This window comes from Puma concolor, chromosome E1 (genome assembly GCF_028749965.1).
Source record: "Puma concolor isolate L17-30 chromosome E1, mPumCon1.1.hap2, whole genome shotgun sequence".
Lineage (NCBI taxonomy): Eukaryota > Metazoa > Chordata > Mammalia > Carnivora > Felidae > Puma > Puma concolor.
In genome coordinates this window covers 28,766,407-28,788,778 of record NC_141680.1, presented here as the reverse complement: position 1 = coordinate 28,788,778, position 22,372 = coordinate 28,766,407, and the positions used below count along the sequence as shown (strand labels likewise).

The following is a 22,372-nucleotide window of genomic DNA, read 5'->3' as shown; positions in this document are numbered from 1 at the left end:
ATCAGAGTGCAGATTTAATGGAATGTGGTTAGACTTTTCACAAGTGTAGAAGAAACTCTTCAATAGCTATTTGAGGGAAGGTATTATACTCTCTCATTAAAGTAAATACTATATATATTAGTTCAGCAAGTATGAAGATTTAATTAGGGAACATCTGAAACTGTTGCATTATAGGTAAGAGCTGTATAAAAGTTTTGTGGCATTATCACTGATGATAATAAACTGGAGTGCAGAGTGGATCAGGCCACTTTTTTCAGCACTAAATAAATTTGATTTTTGTTTGTGAGTAGCGTTTAGAATTACTTTAAATGCGCTAAAATTAAATACAAGTAAAATAACCAGATCTGCATTTTAAACATATGATATTGGCTGTAGTGTGGGAGATAGATTGAAAATGGGAGAGAAAGAAGATGGGCAGTTATGATAATCCTTCTGAAAGACACAGGCTTCCATGGAGGTAGCAGGCAGCATGGAGAGGAGGGGATATTTACAAAAAAGAATTTGCAGAGAGCAATCAAGTGGAATGAAAACAAAAGATGCCATAAATTTTAAATATTTCAGAAGAGTGGTTGGAGTGGCAACAGCATTGGGATGGAACGGGACAAATCTTAGAGAAATTTTACTAGTATAATTACAAAGATGTTATGGTTTAATTATGGGGAAAGGAGCCAAAGGTAATTGTTGGTTTTTTACTTGAGTTGATACCACTAACTGAATAGAAAACAGTTTTATATTCAGTTGTTTATTGAGTACATATTATAAGTATCTGAAAAAAGAAATTTAAAAGGATGTTATAATTATCTTGCAAGGTACATGAGATTTTCACCTGATCCAGGTGGGTTGCTGGTGCAAGTGGTTGGACAGAAAGAAGGGAAATTTGTAAAGGACTAAGAATTCTTTCTTTCTTTCCCTTCTTTTCTTCTTCCTCTTCCTTTTTCTTTTCCTTTTCCTTTCTTTCCCTTCTTTCTGGCTTTATTTTTAGACCAGTTTTAGGGTTGCAGAAAAATTGAGGAAAAAAAAAAGTTTCCACGTACCATTTTATACACACACACAGGTTCTCCTGTTTTTTGTTGTTGTTGTTTTCTATTGAGGTATAATTGATATAAAATATTATATTAGTTTCAGATGTATAACATAACGATAGTTTCCCTATTATTAACATCTTACTTTGGGGTGGTACCCTTGTTACAATTGAGAAGCCAGTATCGATACATTATAAACTAAAACCTGTTATTAGTATTAGAGTTCACTTTGTTTTACAGTTCTGTGGGTTTTGACAAATACATAATGTTTTGTACCCCCCATTATAGTATCATATGGAATAGTTTTACTGCCCTAAAAATTGCCTCTGTTCTACCTATTTATCCTGCCTTCCACCTCCCCTCTACCAGTGAAACCTTAGTAAACACTGATCCTTTTATTGTCTCTATAAGTTTTGGCTTTTCCAAAATGTCGTGTAGTTGGGTTTATATATGTCTTTTTTCACCTGATAGTCAATAACCAATAGGGTAGCAGATGTGGAAGAAAAAAATTCATCAATAAGACTGTCCACTTGTAAACTTTGGCATTCTAGAACAGAGAAAAATAGCCAGGAAACCAGAAGCAAAGCAGAATCAAATAAAGGTTTAAAATTTGATCTGTGGAATGTCTGGATGGCTCAGTAGGTTGAGCATCCAACTTCGGCTCAGGTCGTGATCTCACAGTTCATGAGTTTGAGCCCTGCGTTCGACTCTGTGCTGACAGCTCAGAGCCTGGAGCCTGCTTCGGATTCTGTGTCTCCCTGTCTCTCTGCCCCTCCCCTGCTCACGCTCTGTTTCGAAAATAAATAAACAGTAAATAATAATAAAATAAAAAAAAATTTGATCTGTGATATTTAAGAAGCTATTCTAAATAATTTGTTATATATATATATATATATGTATATTTTTTGAAGTTAATCTTGAGAGACAGAGTGAGTGGGGGAGGGCAGAGGGGGAAGGTAGAGAGAGAATCCCAAGCCTATTTAAAGTTTATTTTTATTTATTTTGAGAGAGAATGAGAGCGGGGAAGGGGCAGAGAGAGAGAGGGAGGAGACAGAATCCCAGGCAGTTGTCAGTGTGGAGCCCTATGGGCGCCCAAACCCATGAACCACAGGATCAATGACCTGAACTGAAATCAAGTGTTGGATACTCAACTGACTAAGCCACCTGGGTGTCCCTATTTTAAAAACTTAACATTTTCTTGGTGACAGATGGTCAACAGAGTTTATCCTTATAGATGGCCACTCCTTTTGCTTTGTATCTGTGAAATGTAATTGTGTTTGGAAAGTCCTAATTATACCTCCCTTCATTTATGAGCCTTTATTCTCACTTAGGGATGTGATATTAACATTCTAATGTCATATATTTTTGTACCAATGAAACTGGCACATTTTCCATATACAACATGTAACTCCTCAGGCAAGAAAACAAGTGACCATGTTAGGAGAGTAATGCAGTCAGAAATTTAACTATCCTTTTGATAATAATTTGTGGTAAAATAGATGAAAAAGAAACCAAATTTAACAAAAGGAAAAGATTTAATTCATTCTTCATTACAGTACTCTTTACTGGAAGTCATGGCTTAAAAATGAACTAGAAAAATTTTTCCTAAATAGACAAAATTTCCCAATTAGATTCTTCTCAATATGGAAATTACCTCTTTTGGAAGTTTCACTTAGTTCATTATAATTCATTGTACAACTAAATGATCATCTCAAAGGGTTACTATATTTCCTAGAATATTAGATACTTGTCTGTCTGCCCTTAAAATTGAAAAATTGTTTTGGGGTGTCTGGCTTGCTCAGTTGGTAGAGCATGCGACTCTTGATCTCAGAATCATGAATTTGAGCCCCACGTTGAGCATGGAGCCTACTTAAAGTTTAAAAAAATAATAAAATGGAGAAACAGTCTTGATTTATAAGTTTGTCAGTAAACAATTTATTTATATTTTAGATATATTTGAAAAGTTATAACTTAATTCCGATGCCCTGAAAGTCCTCATTACTTCCAACATCAGAAGTAAAAATAGTTGTTTGATCCACATTAAATTTAATGAAAATCAATAGGGAAAAATGACTAGTTTGGGCTACCATCAAATTTTGTAAACTGATTTGAAAACAGTGGAAATCTAGTAGTTTTCAGAGAACATGTATCTAGCCACAAAGGAGAAGTTAGATGCTATTTATGTAGGAATAATGATTACTAACCAGAGAGTAAGGGAAGGGAAAGTGAATGGATTTTTTTCTCAAGGGTCAAGGGAGGTTAGTTGTGCCTCTGAGTTAGTTGGTTTGTTCCATTAATTGTAATAGTCAACAAATGGGCTTCAAGAGGTCTGTCTGTTAATTTCCTGAAACACTATACATGTTGTTATGTGTCTACAAAATATGCATCTTTCTGGCAAAAAGGACTTCTAAGATTCTCCAAAGACTAATGCATAGCAACTTAAGAACCATTCTTCTAGAACTTTTTCCTACGTCTGTCTATTCTTTGGCTGCCACTAGGTGGCATTGCTAATACAACCAATGTAACCGCTATATTTGCAAGTTGTGTTCTAGATAAATATGAAACCTTTAAATAGCTCTACTTAGATTATAGATTAATCTATAGATTATTATATTAGAATAATATTCTATTATTTATCTGTATTTATAACTATAATGCATGTGAATGAAAATAAGTTTTCTTAATAGTTTTCCATATTCATTAATTAGTTTAACAGTTATTAGCTTTTCCTTCTATTGTGATATAAATATTTGCAGGCAGGACATACTACTGTGGCGTGCCCAGTTTCAGATATAATGCCATAATTCCATTATTTTCTTTATTATTCAAGAATATGCAAGTAATTGAAGGTGATTTTGTTATGGGACTGAAATCTTTCATTCCTATCATGAGAGGTAATAGGGCATATGCAGAGTCAAACAGCTCGGTTTGAATGCTGAGTCAAATATTACTATGATATTTGGCAAGTTTCTTAACTTTTAAACCTTATTTTATTCAGCTGAAAATGGGAATGATGCCTGTTGCATAAGGCTGTTTTGAGGATTGAAATAACACGTTATTGAAATGATGAAGTAACACATGTACATGAAATAACACATGTACACTTTTCAGCTCACTGGCTAGTATATATAAGGTTCTCAAATGATAGCTACTACTATTATCATTATTCTTACTTGATTTTATTTAAAAGGCAGTCATTTCATTTTACACACTTTAGCTGTTACTCTTAAGAAATTATAAGCAACATTTCCCACAATTGATTTTTTAAATTCTTCCAAGAATTTAATAAAATGTCTCACAGGTGCTGTACATTTTTTTAAGTCTTAAAATATTCTTTGCATAGGACTCTCACACCCTTTGTTTATTATTTATTTTTATTTTTTATTTATTTTTGTATTTTTTATTTATTCATTTAAATTCAAATTACTTAACATATAGTGTAGTATTGGTTTCAGGAGTAGAACCCAGTGATTCATCACTTACATATAACACCCAGTGCTCATCCCAACAAGTGATCTCCTTGATGCCCATTACCCATTTAGCCCATTCCCCCACCCAAAATCCCTCCAGCAGCCCTCAGTTTGTTCTCTGTATTTAAGAGTCTCCTATGGTTTTCCTCCCTCTCTGCTTTTATTTTATTTTTCCTTCCCTTCTGTGTTCATCTGTTTTGTATTTATCAAATTCCACATAAGAGTGAAATCATATGATATTTGTCTTTTTTTGACTAACTTACTTCGTTTAGCATAATACACTCGAGTTCCATCCACATTGCTGCAAGTGCTCCCACAATTGATTTTAATACAGCAGTATGTTATAGCATAAAAACCACTGATAATTGTTTCATTTCCAGTGATGATAGATTAGGCAATTTAGATCAATACTCTCATGAAAGTATCTTTAACAGGTTGATAAAATTTAAAAACTCCTGTGCCTGGGTGACTCAATGGGTTGAGCATCTGACTCTTAATTTCAGCTTAGATCATGATCTCATGGTTCCTGGGATTGAGTGCCATGTTGGGCTCTGTGCTGACAGCCCTTGCTCTCCCTCTCTCACTTGTGCCTGTGTGTGTGTGATTTCTGTCTCTAAATAAAAAAAAAAAAAAAGTCTGCCTAAAGTTATCATAGAGAAAAAAAAAAAAGAGCAAAGAATTATAAGGGCAACCATAATGTTAAAGAGGAAACCTAGACAGGTGATACTGGCAAATGATATGCTTTGATAAACTTGCACGCTTTGGATTGGAACCCTAAGGAGCCACACTTTAAAGGTAAGGATGAATTAGATATAAATTAGCCCTTACAGAGACTGAAGCTCAGGCTTAAATCTTAAGTCTAGAGGAAAATAAAATCATTCTAGGCTTCACATTAATTCCATATTTTTTTCATATATAAGTCTACCACTCAGTCAAAAGTAATCAGGTATCTGAGGAGACAAGTTAATTTGGTCAATACAAAGAAATAATAGAAACAGATCCACAGGGGATCCATTTAATGAAGTTATTATACATGTATTAATCTAAAGCAATGTGGGGGTGCCTGGGTGGCTCAGTCAGTTGAGCCTCTGACTTTGACTCAGGTCATGATCTCACGGTTCATGAGTTTGAGCCCCACGTCAGGCTCTGTGCTGACAGCTCAGAGCCTGGAGCCCGCTTCAGATTCTGTGTCCCCCTCTCTCTCCACCCCACCCCTGCTTGTGCTCGGTCTCTGTCTTTCAGAAATGAATAAACATAAAAAAAAAAAATTTAAAGCAGTGTGTTCAAGGTAATAAACAAGTTTGAATATTTTGGCAGAGAATTAGAGTCTATAAAAGAGAGGCAAGTGGAAATTCTAGAATTGAAAAAACATAGTAACTGAAATTAAGACCTCAATTAATGGACTTTCAGTAGATATACCTAAGAGAGGACTAATAAACTGCAAAATAGGCAAGAGAAAAATGTCCAGAACAAAAAGAAATGGAGAAAAAAACCATGATGTCTTCAAAAGGACTCCAGTAAGACTGATTTCTTGCTGTCATGGATTTTGTTGAGAAGTTAACAGCTGACAGTGGAATGGTATCTTTAAATAAAGGGCTAAAAGAAAATAGCTACCAACAGAGGATTCTATACTCAAAGTATCCTGTGAACAGTATAAAATAAAGATACTAAAAAAAACCAAAAAACAGAAAGTTTGTCATCAGCAAACATTCTCTAAAGGAAATAGTAAAAGATATTCTTTGAATTGAAGGAAAGTGTTTCTTGATTGAAGCCCAGAGATTCAGGAACAAATGAAAAATAAGAAGGATAAATATATGGGTAAATTGAAATTAAGATTGACATCAGGGTGCCTGGGTGGCTCAGTCGGCTAAGCGTCTGACTTCAGCTCAGGTCATGATGTCGCAGTAATGATAATGTCTTTTTTTTTTTTTTAATGTTTATTTATTTTTGAGAGAGACAGAGACAGAATGTGAGTGGGTTAGGGGCAGGGAGAGAGGGAGACACAGAAGCAGAAGCAGGCTCCAGGCTCTGAGCTGTCAGCACAGAGCCTGACGCGGGGCTCAAATTCACAAGCTGTGAGATCATGACCTGAGCTGAAGTCAGATGCTCAACCGACTGAGCCACCCAGGTGCCCCAATGATAGTCTTAAGAGATTAAAATATAGAGAGAATTAAAATACATCATCTACAAATCAGATGTGGAATAATTGAAATTATTGAAGAATAATTATTCTAAGGCCTTTGTATTCTGTTAAAGGCAAGATATTCATTTATATAGCACTTTAATAAACAAGGATTTATTTTATAATCTTTAGGGTAAGCACTAGAAAGATATATAAAAATCAAGCTAATAAGGGCAGGTATAAATTGAGTAATTTTTTAAAGGCCAAACCAAAAGAAGGCAAGGAAGGAGAAAACGAACATAAATAGGATGATTAGTAAGCAGTCAGTGGTAGATTTAAATCCCAAATATATCAATAATTATATAAATGTAAGTGGAATAAATATCACTTTCTATTGTCCAGATAAATGTAAAAAAATATTTAGCTATTTGCTGTATGCAAACTACATACATAAAATATGAATACACAAAGATTAATGGTAAAAGGATGGAAAAAGATGAGCGAAATGTCAGTGAGCTTATGTACCTATATTGAAGTCAAAGTAGAGTATGAGGCAGAAAGTGTTAATAGAATGCATCAGTTCTTAATAATAAAAGATTAATTCACCAGGAAGTTATAACAGTTGTATTTATCTTATATACTCAACAAATAAAAAGCAAAATTTGGGGGGCGCTTAGGTGGCTTAGTTGGTTGAGTGTCTGACTTCAGCTCAGGTCATGATTTCATGGTTCATGAGTTTGAGCCCCACATCGGGCTTGCTGCTGTCAGCGCAAAGCCTGCTTCAGATCTTCTGTCTCCCTCTCTCTGTGCCCCTTCCCTGCTTGCATGCATTCTCTCTCTCTCTCAAAAATAAATAAACATTAAAAAAAAAAAGCAAACCTTGGGGCACCTGGCTGGCTCAGTCTGTGGAGCATGTGACTCTAAATCTCTGTCATGAGTTCAAGCTCCACATTGGACGTAGAGCTTACTCTGGAAAATAAAAATGAAAACAAATAAAAAGCAAAACTTGGCAGAACTACCGAGAGAAGGACATAACTTCCACAAACTTGGAGAATTAATAGGGGAGTATAGTATAATTGTTGGATGCCAGGTCAATATATATATATAACAATTGTATTTTTACATACTGTAAAAAACACTTAGTGAAATTTTTTAGAAGGTACTATTTATAATAGCATTTTATTAAAAAAAGCAAAAATCTAGGAATAACTCTTATAAAAGATATGGTTCACTTCTACATAAATTGTAAAATATTATTGGAAGCAGAAAAATCTAGATAAAAAGGAATATCATGTTCATGGATTAGAAGATACAGTATTGCAAGGCTGTGAGTTCTCCCAGTTTTATCCACAGAATCAGTGCAATATCAGTCAAAGTTTGTAGAAATTGACAGACCAATTGAAAAAAGTTTCATTACACTAGCTTTGTAATCAACCTTAACAACCAGTAGGGTAGGTCCCTGTGTTGTATGTTTCTATTTCTTGACCTAGGTAGAGGATACTTGTGCTGTAATAACTCATTAAGATGTATGTATAATGGACTTTTCTGTATATGCTGTATTTAAATGTTCTGTTTTAGTACATATACTGTTTTGTTTTGAAATTTTATAGTGATTTTAAAGTTTTATTTATCTAAGTACTCTCTACACCCTACATGGGGGTTGAACTCATGACCCCAAGATCAAGATGTTGCATGCTCTTCCAACTGAGCCAGGCACCCCTGCTATAGTTATTTTAAATTGGCATCTAACTACTTCCTAAAATCAGAAAGTGTTCATTTAGATAACATTCATTTTTGTGAGGCTTTTTCGAACTAAGACTGAGAACAAACGGGTTGTCTTATATATTCTCAAAAAACTGAATTTTTTCATAAAGTCATCACTGTAGTAGTTCATTTTAGTTCACTTCAAAAAGTTTGAACATTTAATTAGTGCAAAAAAACACTCTGAAATACTATGTGAATTACAAAAAAAAAAGGAATTCATTATATAGAACAGAAGATATATATTACATAAATACATATACTGCAGGACATTATGGCAAATATAAATACTCTCATAGTGATATTCATAAATTGTTATAAGACCTCCTAAAATGGGGAGGAATTCTCTTGGAGAAAGAATAGGAAAAGTTCACGAAGATGGGTTTATTGAGGGATAGGCAGTCAGATATGAAAGTAGGAAATCTTGGAAATGGAAAGAAGACCCAGGTGTGAAAATACATTGGTGCCAAATTGTGGAAAGCTTTAAATGTCAGTAGGGAGTTTATGTTTTATGTGTCACAAAGAGTTTTCCAAACAAGTTTTAACATGTGGTTTAGGAACATAACTCTGAAAGCGTTGTGGAGGATAGATTTGGTGGGGAAGCAACTGAAAATAAGGGGTCTAGTTAGAAGGCAATTGTCCAGGTGAGAGGTAGTAATTACCTGATCTAAAGCAGAGACAGTAGGAAGGGTATGACTATTGATGAAAAATGACCTAATCTGTCTATAGCTTTTTCTTATTTTGCATAATAGTTTTATATTGAACACCACTACAGCCTCTATTTCCCCAGCAAATAAAACTACATCTACTCTCTGCTTTATAAATAACATTGTAATATGCTCTTTGCATTGAATTTAGATAAACACCAGGCATAATGATTTAAAATGTGATTTTTGTTTTTTTTACTTAGTGTTTATGAGCATGCTTATGGTCTCTGGTATATCTATAGTAAGATATGTTATTTTTTTATATAAGAAAAGAATCCTAACTAAATAACAGAATAGAAATTAAATAGCATTTGTAAACTGCTCTCTGCCTATTTTATTTCTTAGGCATTTTTTTGTTCCTTTGTGTGATGTCTATTTCATGAGCAAATTTTGCCTGGAAAGTAGTGCAGGTTACTGATTTCATTCATTTACTTTACTCATGTTTTTTAATAAGTAGATCAGATGTAAAAAGGCTTCTGTGGCTGGCAGATTTTTCTCAGATTGCACCTTCTAAGCACTCTTCTCTTGGATATTAATTTCCAGAAATCCATTAGCAAATCTCTTTTAGTCTTAAGCATGTAGCAGATTTCCTTTCAGAAGATTTAGAACATGAATGATCCAGGAATGCTTATTTATTAGTGGAAATTATGCCCAGAGTAAAAACAACTTAATGAAGGGAATGTTGCTGATGTTAATAACCTCTTATTTCCACCTTAAATGGTCTGATCAGGGCCAGACATCTCATTGGTCAGCACTTTTTCTGTAAAGAGCCATATAGTAAATATCTTAGGCCATGCAGTTTCTCTTGCAACTCCTCAGATCTGTCATTACAATGAGAAAGGATCAAAGGACAATATGTAAAGGAAAGTGAACTTTATTCACAGAAACACGTTGATCTTCAAGCTGTAGTTTGCCTTGCTCTAACTCACAAGGTGACAGTAGTTCATTAGAAGTTTGGGAGCCTTAGTGAGCTAGCCATCTTCTAAGGATTTTTATAAGACATATGCATTTGACTCATCCATTTGCCAAAAATATTATCATTTCTCTCTTCCAGTCATAACGTGATGGTTTATAAGAGAATATAGTTGTGTGAGTGCTTGAGTGGTCTAGAAAACCATCGAGGGAAAAAGAATGAATTTTGCATGAAAAGGGAAGTGGGGGAATTGCCTCCAAATGAGTTGCCTGATGACAGTAAGATTTAATTCTAATTTCATGTAGTAATTGTTAATGTGTGTAGCTATTAAATACTGGTTTTTACAACGTTGCATTCATTATGAGAAGTAAGTAATTTATGGATTAAGTTTAGAGTGTCAAAAACAGTTGGGAGAAGTGACGGGTTATTTCAGTAGCCACCTTAGAATTACTTCCCATTACTAGAAAAATATGATTCATAATTCTGTAAACAACCGGGCTAACAAAAACAGGAACTTTGGTACTTGATGAGAAATATATCTCAGGCATGCTCCTTAACACACATATATTATTATTCACCAAGTTACAAGGCAAGCAGATGATTAAAGAGCCATTTGTATACTGTATGTGCCATTTATGATTTATAAAGTTTATTTTTCTTAATAATAACAAAGAGAATGAGTCCTTAGACAGGAATTTACAAGTCTCAAATATGTGAACAGTTCTGACACTAGGTGGAGCAGTTTCCTGGACAAAGCCTTAGGAAGCCCTAGATTCCTTTCAAAAAACCCCACTCTTAGAAAAAGAAGTCTAATGAGAACAAGAACTATCAACAATAATGGTAAAAGGCACCCAAATATTGAGCTATAAATAGAAGGCTGAATATACGTTACAGATAACTTTTCCCTTTGGCATGTACATTTTAACCATTGAATTCCTGGATGGGAGGGATAGTCACGTGTTGAAAGTGTTAGAGTTGCCCTGTCTAGATGCAGTTGGGATATAGAAAAGCTTTGGAACAGTTCAATTACGTTGTAGAATATATTAGGTTTTATTAAAAGCTATAACATCAAGGCATTATCATCTGAATAGTATTAATGAGTCATTTGTTTAATAGGACCATTGTAATAGAAAAAAAAAATTTCTCTCTGTTATAAAATAAAGAAAGTTAGTTGTGAGATATTTGCCTTTGTGTAAAATTCAGAGGCCTGTTTCTGCTTTAAAGTTTAGGATTATTTCATTACAAAAGTATGTGGTAATGATTGTATATTTAAAAATATGACATCTTGATTGCTGTTGAATGTTTATAGAACCCTTCTGTAACCGCCCCCCCCCCGCCTTTTCCTTTAATGAACAAGTGCTTTATAGTATGTATATAGTACTTTATAGTATGCTACTAAAAAGCTGTGTTTTCCTTAGGTGTACACATATCTTATACTTTTTGACTATTGGCTCTTTAATGCCTAAAGTAAATGTTACTTGGAAAACTGCATGGATATGGATTGAAATGAAATAGTGAAGTAGGTTCAGTAAGAGAAATATTGTAGTAATGGCTTAATGCTATGAGGTAGGAGAATTCTTTTAAAAAATTGTTAGCTAACCTCTTTTTTCCCTGCTTGACTCTGATAAATGCCTCATTGCTCACCTGTCTATCCCTGTATAAGGCAAAAATGAGGGAAGACATTGGCAAAAGTAGGATTCTGGTGTAACTGGATAATGCTCTGTATAGGTATAATGACTCTGGCTATAAGTATGCAGTGATTCAGGACTCTGGCGGGAAGACCAAACAGGCCCTTCTTAGAAAAGGTCTGTTTGCGCTTTTTTTGTTGAAGGCTTGATCAGCTCTTCTCCCTGCCTTTCCCCAAAGAGTGACTCATGCATTAACTCTTGTGAATATCACCACATCAAAAGAAGAAACCAAGGTCTCCAGGACATAGGGCCAGGTTTTCACAAAACAAAAGGGGTATGCATAGACTGGATAACTTCCTGCCCTTAAATCACTGTTTATTAATGTGTGCTTTAATGAAAGATAAGGAGATTCAGGTTAGCTGAAATCTGTCCTATTGGGTATACATTTTAAATAATTTATAATAGCCTTTTTTAAAGTTCTCTATAAATATATGGTTCTCTTCTCCTGAACATTTAAATGAACTTTATGATCACAAGTTGCTTAGGTTTAGAGAAGATAAGTAAAACATGTCTAGGGGTGCCTGACTGGCTCAGTCAGTGGAGCATGAGACTGTTGATCTCAGGGTGGTGATTCAGGCCCCAGGTTGGGTATAGAGATTACTTAAAAATAAAATCTTTAGGGGCGCCTGGGTGGCTCAGTTGGTTGAGTGTCCGACTTCGGCTCAGATCATGATCTCGCTGTTCATGGGTTCGAGCCCCGCGTCAGGCTCTGGTGCTGGCAGCTCGGAGCCTGGAGCCTGCTTCAGATTCTGTGTCCCCCCTTTCTCTCCTCCCCACCCCTAGTTGTGCTCTGTCTTTCAAAAATGAATAAACATTAAAAATTTTTTTTAAATAAAAATAAAATAAAATCTTTAAAAAAGGAAACATGGATTAATTCAATATAATAAAAATGACTTCAATAGCATGTCCTTATAACTTGGGAGCATGCACTATAGAATTTATTATACATTTTTATTTTGGTTAGCAGTTTTATACTTACCATAACACTTTTACTATAGAATCTCATAAAGGGATGCCTGGGTGGCTCAGTAGGTTAAGTGTCTTGCTCTTGATTTCAGCTCAAGTCATGATCTTACAGTTCATGAGATTGAGCTCCATGTCCAGCTTTGCGCTGTGCAGAGCCTGCTTGGGATTCTCTCTTTCACTGTCTCTCTGCCCCTCCCCTGCTCATTCTCTCTTCTCTCTCAAAATAAATAAACATGAAAAAAATAAAAAATAAAAGAATCTCTTACATTCTTGCCCTGTTACTTAGGTCATGCAGGCATTGTTACAATTATTATTATTAGGATTTTCAGATGGAAGTCTGATTATATCTAATAAGTTACTAACAGATTCAGAAAACAAATGCACATTAATGCTCAAATTACTGCTTTTTGACATTATATATACTGCATTTTATGTAGTGTGACCAGAGGCTTATTTTGTAAACTTGGGACCTTTCTCACAACAATAATATGAACACTAGTTAAACTTCTCAGTGCCTATTTGCAATCAATAGTTTTATGCTTTAGCCTTCTAGAATGATTTGCTGTAAACCATAACCTTAGGTAAATTGTTTTCTGACTATGATGAGAAAAGCAATGATTAATAGAATTTGAGAAGTAGAATTCCTGTTTGCAAAAGCATTTTAAAGTCCCTTAAAAGTCAGACTTAAAGAAAACAAAGGTTTTGCAAGTTGTACAGACAACCATTTGTCATCTCCTTTCATTTATTTATCACCCAGATATTCCTAATGAATCACATTCCAACCTAACCACTGACTCCTTTTGTTCCTTAGTGAAGGAGTGTGGCAAACAAATGCTTTCCCAGTGAATCAGCACAGGATTCTTGATTTTATTACCTTTGCCCTAAACTTTCCAGACAAAACTAATTGGAAATTTTGCCTTTGGGATCTCACTTGACTTCTGTGTACGGATGATGGATTAGGCTATGAATTGACATTACAGATGTTGTGCAAACAATTCTATTCATTAGGAATGTTTTATCAGTTCTAAGGGAGCTGCCTAAGGTGGATGAATGTCTGTCTGTCTGTCTGTCTGTCTGCTTATCTTCCTTGTAAAAACTCATATATACACATACTTATATGCTATCAATTAATGGGATATCATATTCTTCATCTGGGTTGATAAAGGGGTTTGGCTAAATAGACTTACCATTTATGACCATTTTAGGTTTTTGTTTTGAAGAAAATGTATTTGCAAAAACGGGCCCCTAAATAAATCCAACAGTAAAGTTCCAAAGCAGAAAACTTTAAACAGAGTTTTGTTTTTTTTTTTTTAATGTGTATTTTTGAGAGAGAGAGAGAGACAGAGCATGAGTCAGGGAGGGGCAGAGGAAGAGGGGAGACACAGAATCCGAAGCAGGCTCCGGGCTCTGAGCTGTCAGCACAGAGCCCGATGCGAGGCTCAACTCTCAAACCTTGAGATCATGACCTGAGCTGAAGTCAGATGCTCAACCGACTGAACCACCCAGGTGCCCCAAAACTTTTTCTTTTGTAATGAAGCAGCAATGCATATATAAGTCTGTCATTTTACTAATATAATTTTTTTCAGAGATTAATGTACGAATATCCCACTCCTTCCTTACAAAGATCCTACTTTGTGTTTGTGGTACCAAGTCTTCTTTCTCAGAGCTTATATAGGTACATTATTATCTTCACTACCATTTTATGGGTTTTTTTCTGTTGTATAATTTCAGGTATGATAATTTATCTGTTTAGGACAATTTTTTTAAATTCTAAATTTGTCTTAGAACTTTTGGTATATTATTCCTGAAGTTAGAGTACAAATTGATCTCATAGAATTGTCTCTGTTAAATTTTTTCAACCAATCACTAAAACTTCCCCTTTTATACTGCTCATGAAAGAATTTAAATTGTAGAAATGTAACTTCTAAAATTTATCTTAAAAAATATTTTAAAAGTTAAAACACTTCTTCCACAAGTACGCATATCTCCTCTCATAAGAAATTTTACCCCCAAATTAACTATAATTTTGCTCTCACTCAGACATACTAGTCCTTGGCTAAACACTACATCGTTCATCCTAGGCAAGACAAAATTATTCCATGATCAAAACTTTGGAAAATATAATGTAATACATCTCATGAGACCAGATATATGAGGCTTTGAACTGAAGTAAAACCAGATGTCTGATATGTTACAAATAGCTGAACTATCTTATTGCCACAGCTTCACCTAGAATAACTGTACTAGATTATCCAAAAGAAAGAAAGAAAAGAAAAAGACCTAAAACCTGCCACTTTAATGAGAGTATAACTTTTCATCACAGTCATAAAATTTAACTTCTTTATCATTAACGGGAACTTCCATTGGCAGTAATTAGGAACTCTCAGGGGTTATGAGTACAGTTAGTGAATGTTACTTGTGACTTGATCTCTAGGGAATTTATAGAACTTCCTGTGCTGGGGAATAACAGTCTGGGCTAGATATAACTGTTTGGCCTTCCTTTGATTATGACCACATAGGTTAAAAGATACTGACCTTAACTGGAGAAATTAACCTTCAGGACCTTCATTTGCCACTTTTCCTTGAGTAGTGCTCCTTGTGTTGATCTTTTACATTGCTGCATGGCACGTGCTTTTAAATACACTGAGACTTGTCTTATACCAGATTATATGGTCTATATTGATGAATGTTCCATGTGTTCTTGAAAAGAATATGGATTTGGCTGTTGTTGGGTGGAGTGTTCCATATTGTTCAGGTCTTCTGTATCCATACTGGTTGTCAATTTAATTGTTCTGTCAACTCATAAGAGAAGGGTATTGAAATTTTCAGCTGTAATTGTGGATATTTATTTGTCCTTTCAGTTCTGTCAGTTTTTGCTTTATGTATTTTACACTGTAGTTAAGTGCCTACATATTTAGCATTGATGTGTCTTTTCTAGAATTAGTGCTTTTATCATTTTGAAATGTCCTTATTCATCTCTAGTAATACTCCCTATAGTCAATCCTACTTTATCTGATATTAATATAGCCACTCCATATTTTTTATGATTATTTCAAAATGGGTTATATGTTTTTATCCCTTTATTTTTACTTTTGGGTCTTGATGTTTAAAATGGACTTCCTAGGGGGGCGCCTGGGTGGCGCAGTCGGTTAAGCGTCCGACTTCAGCCAGGTCACGATCTCGTGGTCCGTGAGTTCGAGCCCCGCGTCAGGCTCTGGGCTGATGGCTCAGAGCCTGGAGCCTGTTTCTGATTCTGTGTCTCCCTCTCTCTCTGCCCCTCCCCCGTTCATGCTCTGTCTCTCTCTGTCCCAAAAAAATAAATAAACGTTAAAAAAAAAAAAAAAAAATGGACTTCCTAGGGGGTACCTGGGTGGCTCAGTTGGTTAAGTGTCTGACTTCGGCTGAGGTCATGATCTCACAGTTCATGGGTTTGAGCCCCGCGTCGGGCTCTGTTGACAGCTCAGAGCCTGGAGCCTGCTTCAGATTCTGTGTCTCCCTCTCTCTCTGTCCCTCCCCTGCTCGCACGATCTCTTTCTTTCAAAAATAAATGAATGTTAAAAAAAATTTTTTTTTAATTTTTTTTTTAACATTTATTTATTTTTGAGACAGAGAGAGACAGAGTATGAACGGGGGAGGGTCAGAGAGAGGGAGACACAGAATCTGAAACAGGCTCCAGGCTCTGAGCCGTCAGCACAGAGCCCGACATGGGGCTCGAACTCATGGATCGCGAGATCATGACCTGAGCTGAAGTTGGCCGCTTAACCGACTGAGCCACCCAGGCGCCCCCCAAAAAAATTTTTTTTTAATTTTTGTAAAAAAATAAAATGGGCTTCTTGGAGCACCTGGGTGGCTCAGTTGGGTAAGTGTCTAACTCTTGATTTTGGCTCAGGTCATGATCTCACGGTTTATGGGATCGAGCCCTGCATCAGGCTCTGCACTGACAGCACAGTACCTGCCTGGGAGTCTCTCTCTCCCTCTCGCTCTGCTCTTCTCCTGCTCACGCATGCTGTCTCAAAAATAAATAAAAATAAACTTCAAAGAAAAATAAAATGGGATTCTTATAGATGGCATGTCTTTAATCCAGTCTGACACTCTCTGTCTTTTCATTTGTATGTTTGGTCAATTTATAATTAATGTAGTTATCAGTGTGGTTGGATTTAAGTGTACCCTCAAGCTGTTTGTCCCACCTATTTTTTATTTTGTCCCACCTATTTTGTATTCTTTTCCTATCTTTTTTTGGATGGAGCATTTTAAAAATATATATATAATTTAACTGCTCTGCAATAGTATATTTCATTTTTCTCCCTCCCATAATGTATGCTGTTGTTGTCATATATTTTACTTCTACATGTGCTATAGTTTTTACTTCAGACAACTAGTTATTTTTGAAAAGATTTTTAATGAGGAGGAAAGATCTTTTATATTTGTAGTACTCTTTATTACTTTGTATACATTAAGATTTCATCTGGTATCACTTTTCTTCTATCTAAGAACTTCCTTTAACATTTGTTATAGTCCAGATCTGGTGCAACAGATTTTTTTGGCTTTTGTTTATCTGAAAATATTTTTATGTTATTTTTATTTTGGAAATATATTTTCCCTGGATTCTAGATTTTTTTTTTCTTTCAGCTCTTCAGAGAAGTAATTCCATTGTCTTTGGATTGCATTATTCTGATAAGAAGTATTATCTATATTTCCCCATAGATAATTTATCTTCACCCCTCCAGTTGCTTTTGAGATTTTTCTCATCATTATTGAGTTAATAGCAATTTGATTAGATTGTGATTGTGCTGATTTTCAGTGATTTAAGTGTTTTCTTTGTATTTGTCCTGAGGTTTGTTGAATTTCTTAGATCTGTGAGTTGATGGATTGATATTTTTCATCAAACCTTAAATACTTGGCTACTATTTCTTCAAGTATTTTTCTGCACACACTCCTTCCCACCAACACACACCTTCTCCTCTCTTTCTGGGATTCCAATTACATGTATACTGGACTAGTTGGTATTATTCCACAGGTCACTGTGGTTTATTTCTTTCATAGTCTTTACCCTCTGTATCCTTTTGTTTGGATACTTTCCATTGCCCTGACTTCAAGTTCTCTAATATTTTCTTCTGTGGTGTCTGTCTAATCTGTTGATAATCTAGTCAATGAATTTTTCCATTCAGATATTATCTTCAGCTCTAGAAGTTCCATTTTTTATACTTTCCATTTCTTTCCTCATGTTTGTGTTTTCCTTTTTTTTTTTTTAAGTTTATTATTTTGAGGGAGACAGAGACAGTGTATGTGGGGGAGGGGCAGAGGGAGAGAGAGAATCTCAAGCAGGCTTTGTGCTGTCAGTGCAGAGCCCTACATGGGGCTCCAACCCACAAAACTGTGGGATTATGACCTGAGCCAAAACCAGCCTTAACTAGCTGAGCCACCCCTATGTTTTCCAGGTATCAGCAAACTTTTTCTGCAAAGGACCACATAATAAATATTTTAGATTTTGTGGAACTGTAGAGTCTTTCAGCACTCTTCAGTTTTGCTCTTATAGCACAGAATTAGCCAGAGACGACATGTAAGTGAATGGACATGGCTATATTCTTTGAAACTTTCTTTATAAAACTAGCATGGGCCAAATTTGGTCTGTAATTTGAAGTTTGCCAACTGCTGCTTAAATCCTTGAACTTACTTATATTCACTGTTTTTAGGTTCTTGTCTCATATTTCCATTATCTCTGACATTTCTGTTTCTGTTGACTAATGTTTCTTCTGGGTCATATTTTCGTTCTTCACAGATCTAGTTGTTTCTTATTAGATGCTGGACATGTAGTATTAAAATTGTTGATTGTATAGATTTGTTGTCTTTCTTTGCAGAGCATCAGTTTCTATTTTGGTGGGCAGTCAAGTTACCTGTCATCAACTTGATCTGTTTAAGGCTTTTTTAAAAGAAAACATGTTATGGCCTATCTGGAGTAACTGTTACTCTAAGCTCCTTTTAGGGTCTTCCCTGAATGCCGAGTCTCTGCACTCTAGCTGGTTGAACTGCAGGTGTTTCCTAGTCCTTGTGAACTCTAGGAATTGTTTATCTTACAACTGTTGTAGGTTGTTTTCCCACCACTTGTTCTTTGCCTAGCCTAATGGAATCTCACCCTAGCCTGCAATGCAGCTTTGTATATCAAAGTCTCAAGAGGACCCTGTGCATGTTTCTAGAGTTCTTTCTCTTTATTATCATTCTGTCCCACAGATTTCAACTACTCAGGCTCCCTGAACTCAGATTTACTTCTCAACTCAGCAAGACCACCATGCCGTTTTTTAAAAAATTTATTATTTTTAGTAATTTCTACACCAAGCGTGGGGCTCAAATTCACAACCCTGAGTTACACGCTCTTCAGACTGAGCCAGCCAGGCACCCCAAGACCACCATGCTTTGCTTGGGCTCTTTCTCTTTGGATTTTGCTATAGACATGGAATGTGTCTACAAATGAAGAGCCAGAGCCATCATAGGGTTTCCTCATTTGTATTCCTTCTATCAGCAGTCAGAAATCATAGACTGCCTATGGTACAATGCCTGAAAAGAATTGTTCCATGTGTTTTGTCCGGTCTTTTAGTTTACTGTAGATGTAAAAGTCCGTACCACTTCATGATCTGAGACAGAAAACCCCCAACCAAAGGCCAGCATCTCTAATCCATACATATCAATATCTAAATGCTCTCAGGACAGCTGTAACCTCCTGCTCAATACATTGTTGGGTTTTATATGTTTCATGGTGGTTCTGTCCAGATAGTGTTTTCTGCTTACACTGTAGCTGTTTGTCTTTATCCCTTGGTTTTTGATTTAGCATAGTTAAGACATTTAATATATGATACAGTGCAGTAGGACTTGTAGGTTGTAGAAAATAAAAGTTAATTTGAGTATGTGTAACCTTTAAAAATATTTTAATCAAAACAATTTTTTAGTCTTGGTGTTTGGATTTTTCATGTAAACTAAATTTATTTCATTCAACTCAATTATATATAGGAACCATCAGCCTATAATGTTGAAAAGAATTTGTGAAGTTTCCTATAATTAACGTAGTTTAAACTAAAATGTCAAGGTACGGACTAAACGGGCTCTTGAGAATGAACAAAGGACAAGAAGCTGAGTTATTTGTGTCCGTTTTGCTGGGAACCACATCTGCCTCAAAGGCTGAGTAATCATGACTTATTAGTGTGGTTATGGAAAGTATATATCAGTTTAGTTGTGTGAATGAACCGTCCTTTCTTTAGGGAAAAAATTCTCATCAGATTGCTGAAATTTTCCCTTTTTAGAATTACTTAAAATTGAAACTATGAATAAGTCTTTTATCTTGTTGGATAATGTGTTTGATCTGTTGAGGTACATATTTTATATTTCTAGAATAGAAATGTAGGTTTTTCTTTCCTGTACATCCCAGAAATATTATTATTTAGTATCCAGGGCAGTTTAATTTTGTTCACTTAGAGTTTGTTTCTAGGGTTGAGAAGTAGACTGTACTGTATATTATAGGGACAGTTTGTGGGGTATCATGGGCAAACTCTTGAATTTCTTCTATTTTACTTACTGGTATCACATTTTTCTTTTGCGTTTCATACATTATAGGTTGAAGTTACGTTTTTTGTTTGTTTTATTAAAACAAGCAATAACATCTGATACTTAGCTATATGTGTAGAGTAAGAAATTTTTCACTAATTATTCAATTATTCTGAATTCCACAAACTTTAAACTTTTTTTTTTTTAAGAATCACAAAATAATTCTTTTTCCTCTCAACTGTGAAATCTTTTATGCATATAGTATTCAAAGAAGCAATTGTGGATTTCATGGTTAATAACTTTGAAGGAAAATGTGACTACTCAAAAGCATTTACGTAATTATTCTTTTAATGTAAATATTACTCTTTATTACTTTCTGTGAATTAAAACTCAAGAGAAAGATGAAGAGGCTAAAAATTCACATAGATTTTTTTGGTCCAGAAAAAAACTAATAATTGATTCAGTGCTACATGCAGAACTACATTTTTTAGATTTTCTTTGAACACACAATGCCAGTTGCATATAGGGAGAAATGTAGCTTAGATTTATGAATATATTTTTTGTATTAACTTACAACAAAAAGTTTTGTTTTAAATCACCTTTTATCTTTTTTTTTTTTTTTCAACGTTTATTTATTTTTGGGACAGAGAGAGACAGAGCATGAACGGGGGAGGGGCAGAGAGAGAGGGAGACACAGAATCGGAAACAGGCTCCAGGCTCTGAGCCATCAGCCCAGAGCCTGACGCGGGGCTCGAACTCCCGGACCGTGAGATCGTGACCTGGCTGAAGTCGGACGCCTAACCGACTGCGCCACCCAGGCGCCCCATAAATCACCTTTTATCTTAATAGCAATAGTTCCTTAATGTTTTATTTTCATTGTTGCATCTTGTGCACTTTTGTCTTTGAACCACTAATTCTTTTACCTTATGATTTAAAAAGGCTCTCAGGGCCTCTGGGTGGCTCAATCGGTTAAGCGTCGGACTTTTGATATAGGCTCAGGTCGTGATCTCGTGGTGGTAAGGTCAAGCCCCACATTGGGCCCTGCACTGAACATGGAGCCTGCTTAGGAGTCTCTTTCTCCTTCTCCCTCTGCTCCTCCCCCCCCCCCCCACCTGACTCTCTCTCTCTCTCTCTTTCTCACTCTCAAAACAAGTAAACTTTAAGAAAAATTAAAAAAAAAAAAAAAAAAGAAAAACCTCTTGTATACCGAGACCACTTACTGTATGTGTGTATGTGTATAGACCTAGAGAGGATAAAATTATATATATATTTTAATATATTAATGCATACAATTTAATATTATATTATCTAAAACATAATATTGTATAACAGAAATTTTTACTATATTTTTATTTGATATTCTACAAAATTTTATTCTACAAATACAGTATTTTTCTTTGTAATAACTAATGGCTAGTACATTTTGAGGGTTTATTCTAAGCTGGGTACTTTATATAAGTTGACTGATTTAAATTTTATGGTATCCCCAGAATGTAGGTTCTGAAGGTATTTGATTATTTCCATTTTATAGATTAGGAGAGCAAGACTCAGAAGGTAAGTTACAGAGTCCAGAACCTGAACCAGAACATGTGGCTCTAGAAGTTATGCTTATAGCCACTAGGTCTACAGTATGCTTTAAAGTAAATATTTACAGCTTGTGTGTCAAAGAAACGTGTTAAGGATGTCCAGTGTTTAGCTCTGATACCTCATGAGAACTTTGGAAATTATTGTTAGATTTTAATTCACATATTTAATTATATTTGAAGTTTTTTATTTTGGAGCTGAATAAAACTATGAGTCTTAATTTTTTTGCTTTGCAGAAGAGTAAACTGAGGCCCAGAAAAAAGTTAAGTGACTTTGTCTAAGGTTGTTTAATTCCTGGGGCGCCTGAGTGGCTCACTCGGTTAAGCATCTGGCTCTTGGTTTTGGCTCAGGTCATGATCTCATGGTTTGTGGGTTCGAGCCCCGCTCTGCTAACACAGAGCCTGCTTGGGATTCTCTGTCTCTCTGTCTCTGTCTCTCTCAAAATAAAATAAACGTTTAAAAAAAAAAAAAAGTTTCATTCCTGACCCTTAATTTACTGTTATCCCAATGGTTCCTAAACCTAGCCTATTAGAGAACCTAACTTATTTGAAATTCTAAAGAAACTCATTTAAAACATACAGGTTCCCATCCCCACCTATTGAATAA

At 35.3% G+C, this 22,372-nt stretch overlaps 2 protein-coding genes across 5 annotated transcripts in view; one reads left to right on the top strand and one right to left on the bottom strand.

Annotated features, from left to right (window-relative positions):
• PTRH2 (peptidyl-tRNA hydrolase 2) overlaps positions 1-15,314 on the bottom strand; it is a 55,608-nt gene extending 40,294 nt beyond the window's left edge. Inside the window, exon 1 of one of the 2 annotated variants that reach the window (XM_086686810.1) lies at positions 15,185-15,314. The gene's annotated coding sequence lies outside the window, so the exon portion shown is untranslated. The remainder of the gene's footprint in view (positions 1-15,184) is intronic. The other variant, XM_025917008.2, reaches the window with a different exon arrangement.
• VMP1 (vacuole membrane protein 1) overlaps positions 1-22,372 on the top strand; it is a 129,501-nt gene that overhangs the window by 33,460 nt on the left and 73,669 nt on the right. The gene's annotated exons all lie outside the window — the stretch shown is intronic.